At 43.6% G+C, this 24,345-nt stretch overlaps 1 protein-coding gene across 6 annotated transcripts in view; it reads right to left on the bottom strand.

Annotated features, from left to right (window-relative positions):
• The window catches only part of SYTL5 (synaptotagmin like 5), a 2,413,062-nt gene that overhangs the window by 2,034,383 nt on the left and 354,334 nt on the right, over nt 1-24,345 (bottom strand). For 3 of the 6 annotated variants that reach the window (XM_044072411.1, XM_044072417.1, XM_044072414.1), the window contains exon 3: nt 10,709-10,786. The exons of the other annotated variants lie outside the window; for them this stretch is intronic. The gene's annotated coding sequence lies outside the window, so the exon portion shown is untranslated. The remainder of the gene's footprint in view (nt 1-10,708; nt 10,787-24,345) is intronic. 6 annotated transcript variants of the gene reach the window in all.

The following is a 24,345-nucleotide window of genomic DNA, read 5'->3' as shown; positions in this document are numbered from 1 at the left end:
CGTGACACACCATATCTATGACTCCACAGTCTGCAGATAGCCCTACGGGTGAGAGTTTCCTCAACCACATAACACTGTCATGCCAGACTTTAAATCATGCAGAACATCCATATCCACACAAACCCTGTTAAACCAACATTACTTCAAATGTAGAACAGCAATACTTATATTCTATCCCCATGTCTGGAACATCCCTCTCCAGTTTGTTGGCCTGTCTCCACAGTATTTGTAGTAAGAGGTATTTCCAATTACCCTCTGTCATGTTTGTCAGACACACACATGAAGTCCTGCTCACAGTGAAGGAAAAGGGCCAACACCCACATGTAGTGCTTAGTTATAGGAGTGTGTTTCCATGGAACTGGCTATAGGAATGATACCACAGCTGCTCCACATGCAATTAGCAAGTGGGGGACTCCAGTTCGTGCAGAGGCCATCAGTTGATCATGAGCAATGCTTATGCAAAACAGATGTATTTTTCCACATTTACCACAGAGGGAGAGTGACAGAGAGACAGAGAGAAAGTAAGAAAGGAAGAGAGAAAGAGCCAAGCATGTTTGTTTATGATCCATGGGTGGAGAGTGGTCTCTGGGTATTATAACAGTTGCCTCTATTGTTTACTAATCCATACTGTCAAATAGTAATTGCACATGGCAATAGACATTTATGGCTGTACATTGTCTACAACAACCTCTACAGTTTTTGACAACTGTTGGCCTTGTAATGTGGACATTGGGACATAGAGGTCCTCAATACAATAATGTAGCAAAACCCACACTGAAATGGATCCTGTCATTACACAAGCACCCCAACAACCATGCAGGATACTGATGACATGCACACACTTACCAGTACTGAGTTTCAAACTCCTACCTGGCTAGGTATTGTTATTACAGTGTTACGCAGCCATTGCATGTGCCATAGAACTTATGTTAGAGAGCTGTCCAAAGGTATATTTTAAGGTGAGTGACATCAGCAGCAGTGCTAAAGGAAGGGGTAAGGGAAGTGAAGCAAGTGTGAATGTCCACAAAATCAGGTGTCAACAAATAAACACACACACACACACACACACACACACACACACACACACACACACACACACACACACATTACCCTAGTTGGCCAGAACCAGGATTACATCTCCTACCTAACTAGTTTGCTACACTATAGTATTATGCAGTTATTGCAAGCACCACAGAGCTTACAGGGGTGGAACCTGGCCAAAGGGTTATTTCAAGGTGACTGACATCAGCAGGCATGCTAAAGTAGGGCAATGGGAGGTGTAGTGAGTGTGAACGGCCTCAAAATAATTCATCTCCACACACACACACACACACACACACACACACACACACACACACACACCCCCTTGCCAGTACTGATATCCATAGGTCTATTGCTTCACTGGTGTGCAGTAGGTGAATAGGCCTGAAGGCTCTACAAGGCTAGGCCAAGGGAATACCTTGGCATCAGGCCACTTGACAATAGTCCCCAGTGTGGCTCAGGGGTTTAGTCCCTGGAGTGGTCCCCAGGGGTGGGTATTGTATTCACCATTTGTTTCTATTGTGGGTGACCAGTGATGTGCACTGTTTCCCATGTATGTAATCTATATTCCATAACATGGACAGTGTCTGGGTTGTGCACATGTCCCACTTGCATGTTCTTTGACATGTGGAAGTGTACTTGAGGTCTCTGGGGCATGTTGTGTGGAAAGATTGTTGTCTTCTGATGTAGCATTCCTGAACGCATTTGGTAAGACCTGGCTATGTAACTGAGGTCATGACTGCGCCTACACTGACAGTATGATATGGGTATTCAGTGGAGTTTGTGGCATCTGTCCATACAGGGCAAGTGTATAAGGCATGCTATTCCCTTTGTGGGGTACATTTGTAGACTCTACAGTTGTTGCAGGTGTCCAGTTGTTAACATTGCAAAAGGGCCACTGTACACATTTATTTGGCTACTGAGGGGGATGGAACAGGGTGCCATGTCCATTTACTTGCTGGATAACACACACTCAGGAGATGTAACACATCAAAGTACTTTCTGATGTCAGTGGCACTGTTGTGGTCAACAGGCATGTAGTCCACTGTTGTCACACTGTGGTTACTATATGGGAGGCAATATGCAGGGAACTTCCAATATAGTGGTTGTTGCCTAGCCAAGTGCGTTTATATATGATACATGGGTGGACAGTGTTCTCTGAGTAATAGAAGGGTTGCCTATATTGTCCACTAATCCATACTGTCACATGTAGGGCTGTGGATTGTCTACACCAACCTCTCTGGTGTTTGATATCTGTTGGCCTTATAATGTGTACTTTGTGACATCTACTAGGTTCTCAACATAATTTAGCAAAACCTGCCTCACAATGGATCCTATTATTACACAATCACAGCAGCCCCCACGCAGGATACTGATGACAGACACACACACACACTTGCCTGTACTGGGATTCAGACCCCCTACCTAGTTATGCATTGCTACTACAGTGTACAGCATTTATCGCATGCACCATGGAGCTTATAGGATGAATGTTGTCCCAAGGTACTTCTAAGGTGAGGAACATCACCAGCCCTTGTAAATACTGGCATTGGGTGATGTAGTGGGTGAGAGATCCCAAAAATAATTTTACCCTACACACACATTTACATGTACCAGGGGTGAGGTTCAAACCTCTATCTAACAATCTTTTTGGACCATTATGGTATGCATTTACCACAGGCACCACTGACCTTACATGGTTCTGGGTTGGCAACAGGTATTTCTAAGGTGGATGATATCTGCAGGACTGCTAAAGTCAGGCACTGAGATGTGCACTGGGTGTAAATGGGGCCAAAATCTTTGAGGTAGTAAGTGTGAATGTCCATAAAATCGGGAATCATCAACGACACACACACACAGTTTTACAGTTGCCATGCCTGGGATTAGAACTCCTACTTAACTATTATGCTACACTACAGTATTATGCAGTTATCGCAAACTCAACAGAGTTTATTTGTTGGAGAGTTGTTCAAAGGTATCTTTGAAGGTGACTAACATCAGCAGCTGTGCTAAAGGAGGGGTAAGGGGAGAGTAGTAAGTGTCAAGGTCCTAAAATCAGGTATCATCAAAGACACACACATTCTCTCACACAAACACACACAATTTCACAGTTGCCATGTCTGGGACTAGAACTCCTACACTATAGTAGTACGCAGTTATTGCAAGCACCATGGAGCTTATATGTTTGAGACCTGTCCAAAGGGTATCTTTGAAGGTGACTAACATCAGCAGCAGTGCTAAAGGAGGGGTAAGGGGAGAGTATTAAGTGTGAATGCCCATAAAATCAGGTATCATCAAAGACACACACACACACACACACACACACACACACACACACACACACACAGTTGCCATGTATGGGAGTAGAACTCCTACCTAACTAGTATGCTGCAATATAGTATTACGCAGTTATCGCAAGCACCACAGAGCTTATACAGTTGGAATTTGGCCAAAGGGTTATTTCAAGGTGACTGACATCAGCAAGCATGCTAAAGCACGGCAATGGGAGGTGTAGTGAGTGCAAATGGCTTCTAAATAATTCATCGCCCCTCACACACAGTGTTTCACAGTTACCATGTCTGGGATTAGAACTCCTATCTAACTAGTGTGTGACACTGTAGTATTGCACACTTACTGCAAGCACCACAGAGCCTAAAGGGCTGGCACTTGGCCAAAGAGTTATTTCAAGCTGACTGACATCAGCATGCATGCTAAAGTAGGGTAATGGGAGGTGTAGTGAGTGTGATTGGCCTCAAATTATTCATCTTTACACACACACACACACACACACACACACACACACACACACACACACACACACAATTTCCATGTCTGGGATTACAACTCCTACCTATCTAGTATGTTACACTACAGTATTACACATTAGCGCAAGTGCCACATAACTTATATGGCTGAAACTTGGCCAAAGGGTTATTTCAAGGTTACTGAAATCAACAGGAGTGCTAAGATGGGCAATGGGAAGTGCAGTTTGTGTGAATGGGCCATAAATCATTCCTTTGGAAACACACACACACTCAGTCACACATAACTTTACATTTGACAGAACTGGGCATACAAATGTTAGAAGAACACTGATTAGTACTATCGCGTTACACAGTTATCACAACCACCACAGACACTATAGGGCTGAGGGCTATGAAAAGGAATGTCTACAGTGATTGACATCAGCACATCATTTGATATTGGCCAACTGTGGTGGGTGGGACATGTATCATAATGGAAATCTCTCTGTCACTGTCTGTCTCTCTCTTCCCCACATCTCTGCGTGTGCACGTTTGACATATTATAGTGTGTTGGCCTTGGATATGTGTGAGTAGTCCTATCCGATATGTGTGCAAAGCATGAATGGTGTACAATGTGTGTGTGCAGAGACATCTGTGAATGACAAATATGTATAGTCCACTGTGTTGTCAGACATGGGCTTCATTTCTCTAAATCTAGAAGCATGCCCAGTATGACCTTCTGTATTTAGTGTGTGAATCCATTCCAGGTAGTGTTGTACTTCAGTCCAGAGTTTGGTGTTCCACACCTACAGCTAGCAACCTGTTCCTGCAGGATATCTGTAGATAGTTGACAATATGGAGTCAGAATAGGCGACAGATAGTGGGATACTGTAACTATTGCTGTCTGTGCTGCTTGTGCTACATGGTTGGTGTCAGCAGAGATATTCAGACATATGTACTGTTTTACACTGTGATGTATTATGCCATCAACTACTGACAGATATACTTATTTGCTCACTGTTACTTCTTGGGAAATAAAAGACGAATGAAGTTGTATCCAGTATTGTGGTCCACAGCCTACATATTCTTGCACACTCATGCCATTCTGGAGGAGTAGCTGCAGACACTTACTGATGGGTCTGTGTAAATGGTCCAGCACCTTGGTACTATGGTGGCTGAGGATCCCCTTCTTGTACATATGTTGACGTAATAGAATGTCCATACCTCTCAGCTGTACAGATTAACCCAGGTTACCCAGAGGCAGGCTGATATATCTGGTCAGTTCCCCTTTACATTGTGGTTTACAAGCAGGTTTGTAGCCACCCACTACTTGGTTTGCAGGCAAGGCTAGTATGGGCACACATCAGAGTTTCAGACTTCACACACTCCATGACGTCCATGCTTCTACACCTTCCACTCTGTTATTCTATCCTCTTCCTAACATTATGCGAGCAATATCTGAGAAGTATCCCTATAGTTGGCCCTCCATCCCAGCAGTATTTAGGGGGTGATCCACAGTTCATGTAGTAGGACATGGGCATGCTACTAAGATTTGTCAACATGGCAATGTATTTGTGTTCTGTTGACTGTGTTATGTTGTTAGTTGGGACCCCATGAGATAACATACACTGGCACTACGGGTAAGGCACAGGCCTTTGACAGAGGATTGTAGGCCATTTGGTAGTGATGCAGGCCATCTGTAGCAGGCCAGTGCATTCTGTCACTCTTACATTCCCAGGCTGTGAGACAGTTTATTCCCCTGGGGTGAGAGGGTAAGTGTGCAAGGTGTTAATGGCAATAGTTCCTGTCCATATTAATCCACTGGTCTGGATGAAGACAGGGTGCTGCTTACAACTAGGGACACACCTGCATGGGACACCTCTTCAGCATGCTATGTTCTGTGGGTATTCCCATACAGAAGTGGGGTCATACTGTATTCATTCCCAACAGCAAGTATATGACCTGTGATAAACCTGTGGCTGATTGTTGGGTAAGCTGAGTGCATGTGTGATATGGAATCTACTTGCAGCTGACTCACAGATATACATGGGACATTCCCCTTATGCTGCCTTGGGCACGGACATAGGCAGTCTCTCATTACTTCATAACTGTGCCTTTTGTGGTCTGCCGGTGATTGGCCAGGCTACATCTGTATTCCATACTACACAGGCAACTAATGTGCTGCTAACCTGTATGTACAATTCCAAAGTTGTGTGCAGTTTACAGTTACATTCTATGCACTCTGTCTAGGGTACTTCCACCTGTGTACTGTGTGTATGTCTGGGCTCACATTCAAGGCATGTCCATCTTTCAAATGGTGATAGATATTGACATCTGGATAGTGAGTATGGACAACTGTTGACAGGGGTATTGCTGAGAAGCATTGTGGTTGGCACTGCAGTTGTCAGAACATGGCCCTGTCAGCCACAGTACTGCCCATAGGCCACTGAGACACAACCCTCCATGCCTACATGCTGACCAGTTCATGACAGTATTGAACACACAACAATCTAACACACGGATCCCTGCATATTGTATACATGCAACAATCTATCATGTAGATTGGGCCAGCTCAGGTAATCAGTGCTCCACTGTTATTACACCTCACACTTACATGTTACTGCATTTCTACATAGGATTGTAGTGGGAGGGCACACCTAATGACTTTAAACATTTGCTATGACTGTACTGGTATTTCAGGTAATCTGTTGGCTTCCATTTCACTTTGTATTCTGACCTATCATGCAGACTGGAGGCATATAGGTAGAGTACAGATCTTAGGTTTTATTGACCTACATTTCAGTTTCAGACTTCTTACCCTTCAGAACTAACATACAACTGCCAGACCTATTGTAAACTGTCTGTGTAGGTCTGGAGGGGGGGGTGTTAACCATTGCCATCAATTGGTGGCCTTAGCTCAGTCTTTCTTTATGGTCATCTACACCTGTCCTGTTGGCTGAGGCTGGTGGTGGGTATGTGTGCCACTGACATGCATGTGTGTGCCCTATGGACACACATTTAGGCCATCACATGTACTGCAGTGGGATCTGTCACCTTGTCTAGTACTGCTCAGTATGTTGACACCAGTGTTTGTTATGGATTTCATGCTGCCCATATAGGTGTCCACTATCTGCTGCCATCCCATTCAGCCACCTGATTCTCTTGCATGCTCACGTCCATACCATAGATACAACTATCGGAACATACTACTCCATTCGGCAATTGATAGGAAGAGTGACTTACCTTGTGGCTGTGCCAGTATTGAGAACGGTGCTGGAGGACTGACTATGTCGGATGCACATAGTACACTCCCAATACATGGTAAAGCACAGGTAGTGTCATGCCTGACATCCCTTTTACTGTATGTGCGAGTCAGAGAGAGATGTCATTCCCTTGGTCTCTACTGTGTCAGTGTATGTGCTACGCATTGCCTCTTTGCCAAGGCCTGGGCATATTGGGCATGCCTCCTTCTGCCTACATGGGCAGGCTCAGGTAGGTTCTCCTCCAATTCCCTCTGTGCCTGTGATGGCTTTGGTAATGGTGATGAGTTGTGTGGCCTTGCCCAGTGCTGTTCCTGCTGCAGCTGTTTCTGCAGGATCATATTGTGTAGCATGGCACATACTATGAACATTTGTGTACATGTACATGGAGAGTACTGCAAGGCTCCAACAGATATGTCCAGGCAGCAGAACCATGACTTGAGCATCCTAAACACACGCTCTGTTATGATTCTGGTTTGTGCATGTGCTTCATTATGGAGTTCTTGTTCAGGTGTGTGTGCATTTTTTTATGGGTATCATCAGCCATGTCTCCAGTGCGTAGCCAGTATCCCCCACTAGGTGGCCATATGGGATGTCCCCACTAGCAAATGACTGGTACAGCTGTGTCATATGGCAGGTATGGGAGTTGTGATAGCTTCCAGGGCTGCCAGCACACACATTCAAGATAATGCCCTGGGCATCACACATGATCTGGCAGTTGATGGAGGGGAAGCCCTTGCAGTTTATGTAGGCCCTACCCTGCTCACCTTGTGGTGCTTTGATGTGTATGAGCATACTGTCTATAGCACCCACTACCTCAGGGTATTTTGCTATTTGGTGGAAGAGACATATATTGCTGATCAACACCTCATGGGTGTTGAGGAAATATATGTGCTCACCGGCATGTCCTGACATGGCATCCAGGAACTGGTGGAGTACCCTGGATGCTGATGCCTGTGAGATCCCCATGATATCCCCAGTTGCCCTTTTGGAAGGTACTTGTGGCTAGTTTTCTTAAGGTTACACATACCTTGGTATCCACTGGTATGGGTTCCCCTCTGTTGGTTCTGTGTGTGAGGTGTGGCTGGCACAGCTTAACAATTTGCTGTACAATGTCTCTCTTCACCCTATAGCCCTCCACTGTCTCCAGCTTATGCAGCCCTTGGTAGGTTACCCTGGGTCCGTACACTCTTCTCCTCACTGTGGGTTGGTCATCAGCATTCACATCCTCCCAACCCTCAGCCTCTTGCACATATTGATGTATGAGAGTGACAGCAGCCCCTAACATTTTGTTAGTTTTGTCAGGTAAAATGTCCCCATCTGTGTACATCGGTGGTGCAGAGTTTGTGGGAAAAAACAGACTGGAAGGTGTTTGCATAGTTTATAGTAGTGTGCTAGGCTGTTCTGTCTGTTATTGGCTGATTCTGATATATTTCACCTGCCAGCTATGCTAGTTCTCCATGATTGCCTTCCTACTGCTGTTTTCCGTTCCAATTGCCTTCCAGTTTAAGCCCCGAGGTGCAGCGCGCATACTCAGTGCTCTATTTCCTGTTTTTTTTTTTTGTTTAAAACCCGCACCCATTTAGGCAATGCAAACACTGCAAGGCAGCCTCAGACACACCCCCTTCCTTAGCTGTGCTTTGCTAAGGGCAAACACTGGCCACAGAGCTCCAGTAAGCTTACAGCATGCATGACACTCCCCCTTATGAGGTCATCTACCTCTTTGACTTATACAATTATGTTGCTGCACCTACATGGTTGGGTGCAAGCTAACACTGAGAAGAAATCTGTGATTCAGTATCAATCCCCTCATTTGTATAAAATAGAATGCTAATTCATAGTTACCACACTCACACTGAGACTTTCCCCTTAGCGACCACTATTCCCTGGTATTGTTGTCTTATGCATGCCATTAACTATTATGGCAAAATGCCGATTTGGGTTTAAAAGCTTATTTCCAACTGTTTCTCTTATTTTCAGGCCGATCCCATTTGTGCACTGCTGCCCTACGCTTAAACAGCCGAGATTGGCCAAAAAAAATAAACTTGTTTTTTATAAAATTGCAACTATTTTTCATGCCAATGTCCATATATTTTGCCATGATAGGCCTACTGCATTGAATGCATGCTTTTTTTTGAGCTGTCATGCCTCCGTTTTGTAATTTGCAGAAATGCATTTGGTTAGTAACCAAATACATTTCTGCAGGTTACACTATTCCTGCACAGATGCCTGCTTGCTTCCCGGATCACTAATTCACCTCATTTGCATGGTTTTCACCAGGTAATTAGCATATAGCAGTGGTGTCCATGCAGGAATAGTGTAGGAGCGCTCATGCATGTCCCGAGAGCTCGTTCCTGGATCGCTCGTCGGCCATATTGAATGCAGCAGCTCTTGCACTATTCCTGCATTCTGTGCAGAGCTTGCTGAATCTGGGGATAAAACTATACACTATAAATATAAATAACAATAAACAGGCTAATAGAAAAACAAATCAAATTATTCATGGAAAGGCAAATCCTTCAGTACAATTTGGGGAAAGTGTTGTATGAAATGGATCTCTTGTCTATAAATAAAGCAATTAGTCTAGTTACTGTTTTCTTAAACAACCTAAATAATGCTCTAATACACACACACACACACACACACACACACACACACACACACACACACACACACACACACACACACACACTCACACTCATATATATGTGTGTATGTATATTCATAATACAGATATACGCATGCATGGCACTAGCTTATAATTTACTCTTTGACATTTTATAACCCAATTATTAGTGAAGATTATGGATCCTTTTGTTTCCATAGTAACCAGTAACTAAAGCAGCCAATGACAGCTTACAGGAAGGAGACATGGTTTATTTATCTTCTGTTTTATTGTCACAGATAAATAGAAATAAATAGCAATTCCTACTGTAACTGCATTTTTTTTACATTTTACTCAGTCTCCATCAACAATGTGGAAACTGCAAAGAAGCTTTTCTGGCAGCAATAACAGATGCTTTCATATTTATACATAAATTGTATGCATCTCTAAATGTGATTAAATTGCTTTTGCAGGTGTTGCTAATTCCATCCATCCATCCAGTGATTGTTTCTATGTAATTATCTGTATGCTGAATTTTAATGAAACTAATAGCTAAGTAGGCTTCATGGCAAATGAAAGCAAGTAACCTTTTCCTGAGTAGAAAACATGGAGTACCAACAGTCCTTATTCAAGGCATTTAACAAAATAATTTCTGTGCATATTTTGGAATAGGAGATCTTCCTAACAGAAGATATTCAGTATACTAAGATCTATACAACAGCATGGTTTTATGTAGCACACAGCTCAGTCTGGTTGTAATAACCATTGGTACATTATTAAGAAAAAAAAAAAAAGAGAAATCCACTGCCTATATAGTCTGAGCAAGGATTTTTCATGAACATAGAGCACATGTAATACCCAGTACTAAATCAATGCAATATACCCCAAAATACAGCACTTTAAATGGAAACTAATTTTTACAGGTAAACATTTGTATTATTTGTAGTAACTGATACAAATGTCTGCTAAGGTTCAAAGAAAAGGCAGAAATCAAGTGCAGTATGATGCATGCTAAATGAGCGGCAATAAAGAATATCAAACGCATTAAATGTACTTACAGAGTAATCAACTTGTGAGTAGATCTTACAACACTGTAATTAAATCCTTTGCTTTGTATTTGAGACTGTCCTTTTGTTCTGCAATGGATGAATGAATGAATGAAAATAATTACCACCAACATTGAAAACAAGTAATTTTCTGCTATCAGTCATAGTAACCCACTTATTTTCAGCCAATTAACCATTAACTAGAAAATGGCAAGTTCTGATTAGAGTGTGTATTGCATGCAGATGTGACTACAGATGAAATGTTATTCTAAACCGCAGTAACATACTTACTCATTGTAAACATGGGCAAACTCCAGAAGTCGTAATACTGAGTACTAAGATCTGGACAAGAAATAGGTCCAGATGACTTCTGATTACTCTTCAACTCAATCTGAACCTAAATCATGGCATAAACTGAGACTCAGATATGTCAAAACACAATGCAGTTTTTAGAACTGTTTTCGTCATTTGATAATATTTTAACTTCAAGATGACCTTTACTAATGCTGGTCTGGCAAATGTGATATTTCTACAAAAATATGTAACTGAAGCCTGGAAAAGTCATGTATAGGGATTAGGCCTTGACTACAACATTGGCAGTCCATGTTTGACTAGTAGCATGAAAGCTGGAGAGGCTGGGCATCAGAGGATAAGCTTGAGCAGCCAATACCACCTTGGTCATCCTGGGGCAAGGTGGTTCTTCTTAACACATTAGCAATATCTAACAGTGGGTAGATGCACACTCGTGGAAGAGGTAGGTCAGACGTGCACTACATAAGTGACTCTTGCACTGCTATGAGAGTCATTTGACATATAAAAGGAGCACAAGTCGTAATCTAACCAGACAGCTAGTACAAGTGTCTGGCATGCTCCCTAACACTCAGCACTCACCTTATACTCACCTTATAAGGCAATGTATAGGCTGACTGGGCTTGCCTGCATGGGAAAGAATGTGCTTTAGGTCTCAGATCCAGCATGGTAAACCCTGATATCACCTCTAGGAATGAATGAGCCACTGGGGTACAGCAAGACAAGGAATTGGGCAAGTTCTGAGAAGGACATTGAGGATAAAAAACATGTGTCTGTTTACTCTCTTCGATTCACTTCATGGTAGCAGCAGCTGTGAAAGGACTGGAAGCATTTAACAGCATGCACTGTACAATGAGCATGCCACAGAAGCAGCACGAAATGTAAAAAAATAAAGCAAAATATTTTGTTTCAGTAGGCAAGTTCTCTGAAGCAGACATATGCTCACAGTACAGGCAAGACACAGTCAAAACTTAAACACACAATTATGCAATCATACATTTATATAAATGAAAGCAAACCACACTGACACAATCCTAGTTGCAATCAAATTATATCACAAACCACATTCCCAGTTGTAAACATTATACATCACTTATAATCTATCCAGTCATTTTCAGCCAAACATTACATAGCTCATTTAAGTTCTGCCTTCTTTTAAACCTCAATACTCCCCTGTATGTAATGTTCCCACAATTCCCACTTTTTCCTATGATGTTTGCTCTTCCCCTTTTCTAAAGATCTGATGTAATGTTGCTTAGGTTAAATGACATCTAGCAATATAGGTGAAGTATAATGTTTGTAAATGTGAACTTGTTAATACAGATTGATTACTTTTATATAAATGCAAATTTGCCTATGTCATTCAATAAAGATGTTAAAAAAAACACATAGTTAAGCATTACTGAACTTAATTTCTCATGTAATTGTTAAATCTGTCTTAAATCCATCCAATGACTGACATTCCCCAGGATTCAAGAAAGCTAAAACTCCATGGAGGAACAGTTTAGCAGCTCCTGCATGGAGTTTGGCCCCCAAGTGATTCAGCAAACAGCTGATCCGAAGTGCATGGTCCTGTCTACACTGTTTCTTCACAGAAGACCATGCGTCATGCTAATCACCTCATTTGCTGGTGAAAACCATGCAAATGAGGTGCATTAGTGATTCAGAAAGCTGCCGGGTCTCTGTGCAGGAACAGTGTCAGTGTAGAAATGTGTTCAGTTACTAACTGAACACAATTCTGCAAAACAGAAAACGGAGGCATGACAGCACAAATAAAAACATGTATTCACATCTGTAGGCATGCCAATGGCCAGATATATGGACATTGGCATGAATAAATGTTTAATTAAAAAAAAAAAAAACATATTTATATATTTTTTAGTTTTGTTTTTTTTTTGCGGCCGATCTTGGCTGTTTAAGCATAGTGCAGCTGCATGCAAAGACGATAGTACCGAAAATAAAAAAAAAAAATGTGAAAACCCAAGTTTAAAGAAAATCTGCATTTTGCCATTATAGTCTATGGCATGCAGAATCAAAACAATACCAGGGGACAGTAGCTGTCAAGGGGAAAGGCTCCATGTCAGCGCAGTATCAATGGGCTAAGACAGTGGGGTATGCAAATGAGGGGAAATTTACTGAATAACAAAATATTCTAAGTCCAAAACCTGCACCTAACCGTGTAGGTGCTAGAACAGGATCATGTAGGCAGGAGGAGCAACTACCATGAAAAGGGGATGTGTCATACTTGCTGTAAGCACACTGGAGCTCTGTTGCATGGGTTTGTGCTTAGCTAAGCACAGCTAAGCAAGGGGTTGTGTCTGAGGCTGCAATGTCTTACACCATGAAATGATGAGCATGTTCACGTCCAAGGAGGGACATTTCTGCTAAAATGTGTTTAACTTAGCTAAACAGGTTTGTGCGGTGTGCACTGGGACTTAAACAAACAATAAAAAAACACAGGAAATGTCAGCACTGTGTATATGTAAACAAGAGGGTGTGTCCAAGTCTGTATAGTGTTGTTTACCTTGGCTAAACGGGTTTGCGCAGTGCTCACCGGGATTTAAACCACAAAAATAAAAAAAATACAGGAAATGGCAAGAGGAACAGAAAAAAAAGGGAAATAGCAGAATAGAGGTATTCAAATACAAGCAACAGAGCTGGCAGGTGGAATGTATTATACTCAGCCAATCACACAGGCAATATCTCCAGCATACCACTATAAACAATGCAAACACCTTTCCGAATGACTGTTCCCATAAACTCTACACCACCAGTGTACACAGATGGGGAGATTTTACCAACAAAACTAACAAAATGTTAGGGGCTGCTGTCACCCTCATACATCGGTATGTGCAAGAGGCTGAGGGTGGTGAACAGGACAATGCTGACAACTGCCCCAGACTTATGAGGAGGAGAAGAGTGTTTGGGCCCATGGTAACCTACCAGGGACTACATGATCTGGGGATAGAGCATTGCAGGGTGCACAGGGACATACTGCAGTAAAATGTGGAGCTGTGCCAGCCTCGCCTCACACCCAGAACAGAGGGGAACCCATCCCAGTGGATACCAAGGTATGTGTAGCTCTAAGAATACTAGCTACTGGTACTTTCCAAAGACAAACTGTGGATATCATGGGGGTCTCACAGATATCTGCATTCAGGATACTCTACCAGATCCTGGATGCCATGCAATCACATGCCATAGAGCACATTAAAATCCCTCCACCTGTGAAGAGAGGACCCACAATATGCATCTCTTCCACAGTGTAGCAGACTACCGGGAGGTACTGGGTGCCGTAAACTGCAAGCACATCCACATCAACACATCACCCAGTGACCGGGGTAGGGTTTACAGAAATGGCAAGGAGTTCCACTCCATCAACTGCCAGGTTGCGTGTAATGCCCAGGGCATTATCATGAATGTGTGTGCTGGCTGCCCTGGAAGCTATCACAACACCCACATCTGGCATTCCTCACAGCTGTATCAGTGGTTTGCCAGGGGGGACATCCCATATGGCCATTTAGCGGAGGATGCTGGCTATGCATTGGAGCTGTGGATGATGACACCCATCAGAAATGCACACACACCCACACAAGAACACCACAATGAGTCACACACACAAACCAAGATAATTATAGAGCATGTGTTTGGGATGCTCAAGTCACGGTTCCATTGCCTTGACATATCCGGTGGAGCCTTTCAGTACTCTTCAGCCACATGAGCACACATGGTCATAGTATGTGCCATGCTACACAATATGATCCTGTGGAAACAGCTGCAGCAGGAACAACATGGGGAAGGGCCACACAGCCCCCCACCATTTCCAATGCCTCCACAGGCACAGAGGTACTCGGAGGAGGAACATCCTGAGTCTGCCCCTGTAGGCAGACAGAGGCATGCCCAATATGCCCTAGCCTTGGCAAAGAGGCAATGCATAGCACATACACTGACACTGTTGGGTCCCAGGGACTGATCTCTCTCTCATTGTCTGACTCTCACACACAGTAAAATGGATACCAAACATCACACCACCTATACTTGACCATATATAGGCAGTGTACTGTGTGCACCCCACATAGTAAGCCCTCAAGCACCACCCTCACAACAGCTGCAGGCACAAGGTAAGCCAGTCTCTGTAAGAAATTAAACTAATGGAGTGGAATTTTCTGATAGCATATCAATGGTATTGATCAAGTATGTAAAGGAATGGGGTGGCTAACTGGGATAGTAGCAGACAATTGACAGCTCTGTGGGACAGCAGGATGTGTATCCCCAGTGCTGCCCTACCCACACCATGTAGTACCACCCTAGTCAACAAAGACCACTGCAGTATATGTGGTGAACCAAATAACGGCGGGGGGGTCATAGGACACAAGCGTGGATGTCAAAGTGCGGGTCCCATACCCACCACCAACCCCACACAGCAGATCAGCTGCAGACAACCATACAGAAATGCCTGGAAAAGGCCCCCACAGGGAGACATCCATGAAATCCTCACCCACATACTTTTACACAGCGATATCACAGCAGGTCTGGCAGTGGCAGTATGGCTCTGAAAGTTAAGAAGTCAGAAACTACAAATGTCTATGCCAGAACAATCTGACCTGCAGTTGATACTGTTATGCCTGTAGTCTGAAAGATAGGGCACACCACTATGCTACATGGGACCAAAATGTTAAGCAAATATCAGCACAGTCTGTGCAGATGTGTATCATGTACAGTCATGTCACCCCCCCTATAGTCCCATAGAAATGCAGTAACATGTTCTGTCACCCAGAGTGATTGCACAGTAGTAACAGCAATTATCAGTAACACCCACAGTCAACTTACTGGTGCCATCCCAGGGGTGTCTCTTGCCGGCATCCTGAGAACATATGATCATCAGAATGCACTGCCCTGCTACAAATGGCCTGCATCTGTCATACCTTGCCTACAGGCCTCTGGCAAATGCCTATGTCTTACCCACAGTGCCCTTCAGGGAGTGTCATGGGGTCCATAACACCAACATAACACAGTCCACAAAATGCAAAGAAAGGCCATGCTAACAACTGCTAGGAGCAAACCTGACAGCCTCAGAGAGCCAGAAATCAGGACAAAGCCATGAATAATGGGGTGATGAAGGTCCAAAGAGAAGGACACCTGTGAAATACTGCTCTAATAATGTTATAAAGTTGATGGAATGATTTGTAGTAGCATGGAATGTCTGATGGGTATGAAGTCTGAAACTGCAATGTCAACTGACAGTAATATCTGACTTCCAACTCTGTGTGACTTGCCAAACATTTTTGCTGGAAAATCACACTTGTTTGGGTAACCAACAAGATATAGGAGTCATGGAAGTGGACATCCTGTGATACTCTGTACAGTCGACAGGCAGGGCTAGGAGTTTAAACATGGGAATGATTCAATGAACTTACTGCAGGCAGGCCTAACCCTGGAAGATCGTGACATGTCTGCACCCACAGAACCCTGGGCCACAGCCATGGGGAGTAACACATCCCTCCATGATCACTCATCCTATGCACCATCCTGACCCCAACATGTGGCCATCCAAGCAAAATGAGGTGGGCCATACATATATATGTGACAAACACACACCTCCAGACTGGTCGAACAGTCTGACACACACAAGACCCTCTAAGTGCAGTCAACTATTGAGGAGAACCCAATGCAAAGTACTGGTAGCTCTAGGCAAACATATCTGCCTACAAATCTATCTGGAGTCAGCCTTTCACCCTGATCCTGTCTGACTTATAATACCCAACTGTGGACTGGAAATCAGACCAGGCCAGAACATAAATGCACAGAGATTCCACCATTGTAATATATCACCAAGGTGGTGGACCATTTCCACAGCATCAACAGTCAATTGCTTGTAGGCACACCCCTCAACAGGCTGGATTGTGAAAGAATGCTTAGCATTTGGCCCATAAACCTTGTGTATCATCCATCTTATATTCCTCTGGTGAATCACTGTGATGATCTGAGGAGGTATGTCACCAGGTACTGAAACAATACACGACAGTGTCAAATTGCATATATGACAGATGTCTGCTAAAACAAGCCCTGTAACCCTAGCAACCCATACATTACCGAGAGAAATTGTCACAATCATTGTATGGCCCATTGTCCCTACAATTGGATAGGCTATCTCCAGATATCCTGCACCAACAGGTTGAGAGGTATGGCTATAGCACAAAACAAACTGGAGTGAAGTACAATAATCCCTGGAATGGAGTCCCATATGTACTGCAGAAGGATACACTGGGCATGCTCATACACTTAGAGAATTGTCAGTAGGATCTAGGAATAGAATTGTCAGTAGGATCTAGGAATGAACAGGCCTTCCCCACCCAGTGTACTTTCCAGTGCCCCACCTTAGCAGTCCTGAAGATGTCGGTCACCATAGAAGTCACTTTTATTAAAACCAATGCCATAAGCTCTGTGGTGTGAGTGATAACTGCAAAACATGATAGTACAAATAACTAGTGAGGTAGGAGTTCTAATCTTAGTCCTGGTAAATGTAAAAGTGTGTGTGTGTGTGTGTGTGTGTGTGTGTGTGTGTGTGTGTGTGCGCGTGTGTGTGTCCGTGTTTGTCTGTGTGTGTGCATTCACAACTAAAAGCTTCTGGGTCCATTCAAACCCAGTACACTTCACCTTTCCCTACTTCAGCAGTCCTAAAGATATCAGCCATCTTAGTAGTGCCTTCCATCAGAATTCAGCCCTATAAGCTCTGCGACACATATGGTAACTGTATAACATGATAGTATACATAACTAGTTAGGTAGGAGTTCGAATCTCAGTCCTGGAAATGTAAAAGAGTGTGTGTGTGTGTGTGTGTGTGTGTGTGTGTGTGTGTGTGTGTGTGTGTGTGTGTGTGTGTGTGTGTGTGTGTGTGTGTTTGTTTGTGTGTGTCTGTTTTCACAACTAAAATCTTTTGGGTCCATTCCAACCCAGTACACTTTCCCTTTCCCTACTTTAGCAGTCCTGCAGATATCAGTCATCTTAGAAATGCCTTCCGGCAGGCCACAGCCCCATAAGCTCTGTGGCTTGTGTAATGACTGCATAACATGATAATGCAAATAACTAGTTAGGTAGGAGTTCTAATCTCAGTCCTGGTAAATGTAGAAGTGTGTGTGTGTGTGTGTGTGTGTGTGTGTGTGTGTGTGTGTGTGTGTGTGTGACAGCTGAGTGGGAAAGACTGACGGAGTTGTGATTTAGTTTGTTTATAGGTGAAACAGTTTTATGCCATTCCCACCCACATCACTTCACAGTGCCCCACTTTATCAGTCCAGATTATGTCAGTCCCTTATCAGCAACCTTGGCCAGCTGTCAGCCCCTGTAAGCTCAGTAGTGCATATGATAAATGCTTAACACTATAGTACAAATGACTAGTTTGGCAGGGGTTCTGCTCTTGTATTTGGCAAATGTGTTTGTGGGTTTGTATGTTTGTAAATAGAAGCATTATGATATGTTTCCCACCCACTGCCCTACTTTATCAGTGCTGCTGATGTCATTCCCCATATCAGCCCCTTTGTCCAATTCTTAGCCCAGTAAACTCTGTAGCATGTGTGGTAGCTGTGTAACCACTATGGTACAAATCCCTAGTTAGGTAGGGGTTCTACTCTCACATCTGGCAAGTATGTGTGTCTGTTTATAGGACAAAGTATTTTGATAAGTTTAACACCCGCTGCACTACTTTATCAGTCCTGTTGATGTCATTCCCTTTATATGTTCACAAGTGTGTAGTAGGCAATGACCCAGGAGCCTTAACAAGCCTAGCGTATAGAAGGGCCTTGCCACTGTACCACCCAATGTTACATCACAGTGCCTGTATCAAGTATAGCCACTGCCTGCAGTCATGCCTGGATTGAATTGTCTATTACCCATCCACTCATCAAAATTTCTCTGGAACAGAGTTAGCTAAGTACTCTGCATGATATGTATGGGAAGTGTATTCCAGGGCATGTGCATTCTCTTGGTGAGGGACCTGTCCCACTAGCATGTTATGGTGATTGCAGTATTGAGGTAGAGGTCTCTACAGTGTGTGGTGTGGATGGATTTAGATGTAGAATTTCTAAACCAGCTGAGTCAGACATGGCTTTGTAAGTCAAGCACAGATATATGCTAATTAGGTTATATAACACAAGAATAGCTTGGGTCTTCTGAATCTGTCTGTGTTGGATGTGTGCTTAATGCCTAGGAACCCCTTTGTGAGGTGCTTCTGTGGCTTCTCCAGCTGTAGCAGATGTCTAGTGAGGTACATGGCAAATGGGCCATGATACTTGGGAAATTGTCTAATGAGGGAATAGTCGACAGAGGTCATTACCTCTAGCTTCCTAGATGCAAAACCCTTGGTAATGCAATGTGCCACATAGAAGGACTTCCTGACCACAGTGGCAATGTGGTGCTTGAAGGAGAAGTTGCTGTTATCCTGTGTCCCCAGAACTCTTATAATGCCTACAGTGTTCATTGGGCTCCCATTGATGTGGACCTTACTGGGATCTGAGTATTTTAACAAAGGGGATGATGATGCATTTTGTGGTGTTAAGCTTCTGCCATGGTTTCAACACCACTCATTGGTCTCACTGAGGCCTTCCTGTAGGATGTCTGCATCACTTCTGGAGTTCATGATAGGTCCCAGTTTGCAGTCCTCTGTGAACTTGGTAAGCCAGAGTTCATCTGTTTTGGGCTGGGCTTCTGCGAAGTAGATCCTGGACAGGACATTATCCAGTACTGATCCCTATGGGACTCCACTCATGACAGCTTGCCAGTCTGACTTAGAGTTTGCCACTGTCACACTGTGTGTTCTGTGAACCAATTTGCAAACCACCCACTGATATAGGGGTTGATGCCTAGTTTGTTGTGCTTACCAATAATCCCTGACTGAGGAATAGTATCAGAAGCCTTGGCCAGATTGACGCAGGCTATATGCAGTGCTTTACTGTCATACATAGCCCTGAGACTCACTGAAAGACGTCAACCAGGTTGAGCAGGCATGATCTGCCATTCACAAAGCCAAACTGTGTGGGGTGCAGAATTAGGAGCTTACCCATATATTGGTCAATCAGGTCCCTGATGATGCACCCATCAGGCTAAGGGTCCAATAATTCCCAGGGTCTGTACATGGTACCCCTTCATGGAGAGGGATGACTGTAACAGTGTGCCATTTTGGAAGGACAAAGCATATGTTGAGGCTGTGACTGACCAGAGCACACAGATGTGGTGCCAGGTCTCCTTATATGTCATGTAGAACACAGCCACTGATATGTTGGGGTCCCATGGAAACTATATCCTTGCCTTTGGACAATGCAGGTCTAACCTGGCCTGCAATAATGCTGGGTGCTTGGCATTCATCTACCATTGTGATTATTCCCTTGGGGGGGAGGGGGTAAAGCTGGCACTGAATGTGTTGGCAAGACTGTGTCTAATATCTGTTGTGTCAGGATAGGAATCAGCATTGTGCAGTAACTCACAGCACTTGTGGTTATTGCTGTGGAGGTTGTTGATATAATTATCAAAGGCTTTTGTGATTGTCATCAGTGTCTGCTGCAAATCTGTCTTCATATTTGCCTGTAGGTGATTCCATGAGGGATCCCAAGTTGTGTTTGAGGCTAATAAGGGGGTTCACCAGTCTTGGGACACCACCATTTTCTGCAACAGTGGCCTCCTTCTGTTGTACACATTAGTAATGGCATGGCAGGGGACCGTCACAATGGCTTCCAGTGTTTGTATGACAGTGTCTGTGTTCTGTTGGCTATGGCTAGTACTGTGCATCCACGTACATGTTTGTGCAGTATATATGTGTATGATGTGACAATCATGCAGCTATTTCCCATTGGCATGGGTGCAGTGAAGTCATCCACCCCTGTTTTTATGATTGCAATGTCAGCATTGGAGAGGTTTTGCAAGGTGGTTACCTTTATGGGGGTGTGGGTGAGATGTTGAGCTCCATGTTGATTAAACCATGTTTGCATCTTACCAGGTAGGGACTGACAACCGTGGTCGAGCAACAGTCCCATACGTAAGTAACCAACACAAGTCAAGATTGTTGCATCCTCTACCTGGTGTCAGTATGAGCTGGTCCAGGGCATTGGAACTGATGAATTCCATGAAGCGTTGGGGCAGTGTACTGGTGCTTGACTACTTTACACAGGTGATGGAGGTGTAGTTGAAGTCTCCTTCTATGTCAGTGTTGGGTTGGACCTTCATAGATCCCAGGGTGTTGAGAAATGTGCATTGACTGTCTAGGGACATAGCTGGGGACCGAAAGGCTATGGTTTGGATTGCACTATTCCCCAAAGTCAGTTATACTGGAAGTACCTCTGATGCATTTTGTTGGGATACTAGTCTGGAGGTGTGCATATCCATTATGGATATGGAGACAACACCTCCTGTGGAGGAGTGGTCCATGTTTTGGCACTGACAACTGTGGAATGGGTTATAACCTGTTAGTGCAGGGATGCTGTCTGCTGCTGTGAACCACCTCTCCGTTACAGCACAAATGTCAATGTCATCTACTCCAAGGAGTGCTTTGAGTGACTGCACCTTGACAGTTAGATGTCTACTGTTGAGCAGTATGACCCTAAGACTGCATACATGTTTAGCTGTTATGGTGGTAATTTGATTTGGAACACTGCCTCATAAGGCACTATAGGGGTGGAAGGACACTTACACCGTACATGGAAACCCAGGGCTGACAGATTTAGGACATCTCTGGCAAGGCATTGAGGTCTGTCAATCATGTCAGCCAAAGCAGAGAGATACTGAATCCCCTGGGAATGACACAAAGCATGTAAGCCAATGTTGCAGTCAATTATCTGTTGATAGTACTGCAGCATCATTTTGGGTGATGGCAGTATACTGCTAAGGGCTACTGTCACACCTGCCTGGACCACATAATCCAAGTGTTCAACCATGTCATGTGTCATGTAGCCCAGAAATGTGTGTCTCAGGTCATTCACACCAATATAGATGATGACAGAGTGATACTTGTAGCTGTTGTGGAGTGGCCTGACTGGATGTGTCATGTGTTGGATGCTGGCACATGATAGTTGTCTGTTACCTCCTCCATAATCAACATAGTGCGTGGAACATCTGTGTGCCACAGTACTGAGTCACCCATGATCACTATATTGTGCAAGGTAGTCAGACTTAGGAGCTTAGGTCAAGGGTCACACTGTGTAGGTGACATATGTGTCCTTTGGCATGTGCTATGTCATGTTGTCTGAGTGGGTGTCTGTCTTGCTGGTCTGTACTGTTTGCATAAATGTTCATTGAGTGCCTCTATGAAGGTGGGTGTGTGGCTTTTCAGTGTATGTCAGAGCTGTCATAATGGGTGTTGTGGTGAGCTAAGTGGTCCACATGGCGTGGTGCAGGTGTTGATCTCATCCTCTTGACCAGCTAGTCCAGTCTTTGATGGAGAGTGCATATTTCCACATTTGGTGATATAGGGGTAACTCTCACTGGTCTGAGTGTTTGGAGTTTAGAGGAGAATGTTGTCTGTGTACATGAGGCAGTTGCAACAGTGCCTCAGAATAGACAAGTGTACCAGGTTAATGGTGAAAACACAGAAAACCACACTTCAATCATGCCAGGAAGGGTGGTCATAAGTAATAAGTACTGGGGCTAATTCCATGATGAATGAGTACTGTTGATGGCTCCCAGGTGTGATACACTTATTGATACAATAACCTGCTGAACTGCAAAGCTATAATGCTATTTGAAGTGCACCTGTAATACTTTACCTCAGCTGTGCAGTTATCAGCAACTTTGGCCAGTTGTAAGTCCAGTAAGCCCTGTAGTGCATGCAGTAACTGTGTAACACTATAGTACAAATAACTGGATAGGCAGATGTTCTAATCTCAATACTGACATGTGTGTGTGTGTGTGTGTGTGTGTGTGTGTGTGTGTGTGTGTGTGTGTGTGCATGTGTGTGTGTGAGAGAGAGAGAGAATGATGTACTGTGTGGTTTATATCATTTTGACTTGTGTACCACCCTTTACACTTCTCCCACTCCAATTTAATAGTCCTGTTGATGTCATTCACCTTAGAAGTACCTTTGGACTACCAGAAATGGTATAAGCCACGTGGCATGTCTGACAACTGCGTAACACTATAGTAGACATAACTAGATAGGCAGGATTTCTCATCCCAATACTGGCAAATGTGAGTGAGAATCATGTACTGTGTGGGTTATACCATTTTTGACTTATGTACCATCCTTTAAACTTCCCTTCACTCCAATTTAGTAGTCCTGTTGATGTCATTCACCTTGGAAGTACCTTTGGACTAGGTGAAATTATATAAGCTCTGTGGCATGTCTGATAACTGTGTAACACTATAGTAGAAACAACCAAATAGGCAGGAGTTCTCATCCCAATACTGGCAACTGTGTGTGAATCGGATACTGTGTGGCTTATACCATTTTGATTTGTATACCACCCATTACACTTCCCACACCCTACTTAAATACTGTTGTTGTCATTCACATTAGAAGTACCTTTGGACAAGGTGAAACTATGTAAGCTGTGTGGTGTGTCTACTAACTGCTTAATACCATAATACAAATGACTAGATAGGCAGGAGTTCTAATCTCAAAACTGGAAATGGTTTGAGCATGCGTGTTTGTGTGAGAATCATGTACTGTGAAGGTAATACCATTTTGAGCTGTGTACTACTATACTCATCCTAATTTAGTAGGCCTGTTGATGTCATTCACCTTACAAGTACCTTTGGAGGAGGTGAAATTGTGTAAGCTCCATGGCATGTCTCATAACTGTGTAACACTACAGCAGACATAAATAGATATGTAGGAGTTCTAATCTCAATACAGGTGTGTGTGTGTGTGTGTGTGTGTGTGTGTGTGTATCATATCGTGTGTGACTGATACCATTTTGATGCGTGTACCATACATGGCAGGTGACCACTTCCTGATGCCATTACTTTATATAGTGTGGTAATGGCATTTGCTTCACATGCAGCATGTGAAACCATTGTACAGGCCATACCAGTCCTCTGTACAGATGTGTCTGGAACATCCAGATATTTGGAACTTATTAGTGGTCTGTCTGCCTTAATAATGCTCATGTATGTGATATCATTGCCAAATAGGCCACAGTGAGTGTACTGACACATATGGCAGCATCAGGTATCATACCTGACTGAAACAGCATACTGAGGCAATTTCTGCTACCCTCACACTTGTTTAGGCTTGTAGGTGCAATACATGAGTCCAGATGCTTGAATTTACAAGTGAACTGTTCATGTCATGGGTCACATTAAAGGTTGGGAAAGGTGTGGACTGACATATTGTATTCTCAATCAATATATATCAGAAA

Source organism: Protopterus annectens, chromosome 5.part0 (assembly GCF_019279795.1).
Source record: "Protopterus annectens isolate FY-2018-M chromosome 5.part0, PAN1.0, whole genome shotgun sequence".
Classification (NCBI taxonomy): domain Eukaryota; kingdom Metazoa; phylum Chordata; order Ceratodontiformes; family Protopteridae; genus Protopterus; species Protopterus annectens.
This window is presented reverse-complemented; position numbering and strand designations above follow the sequence as displayed.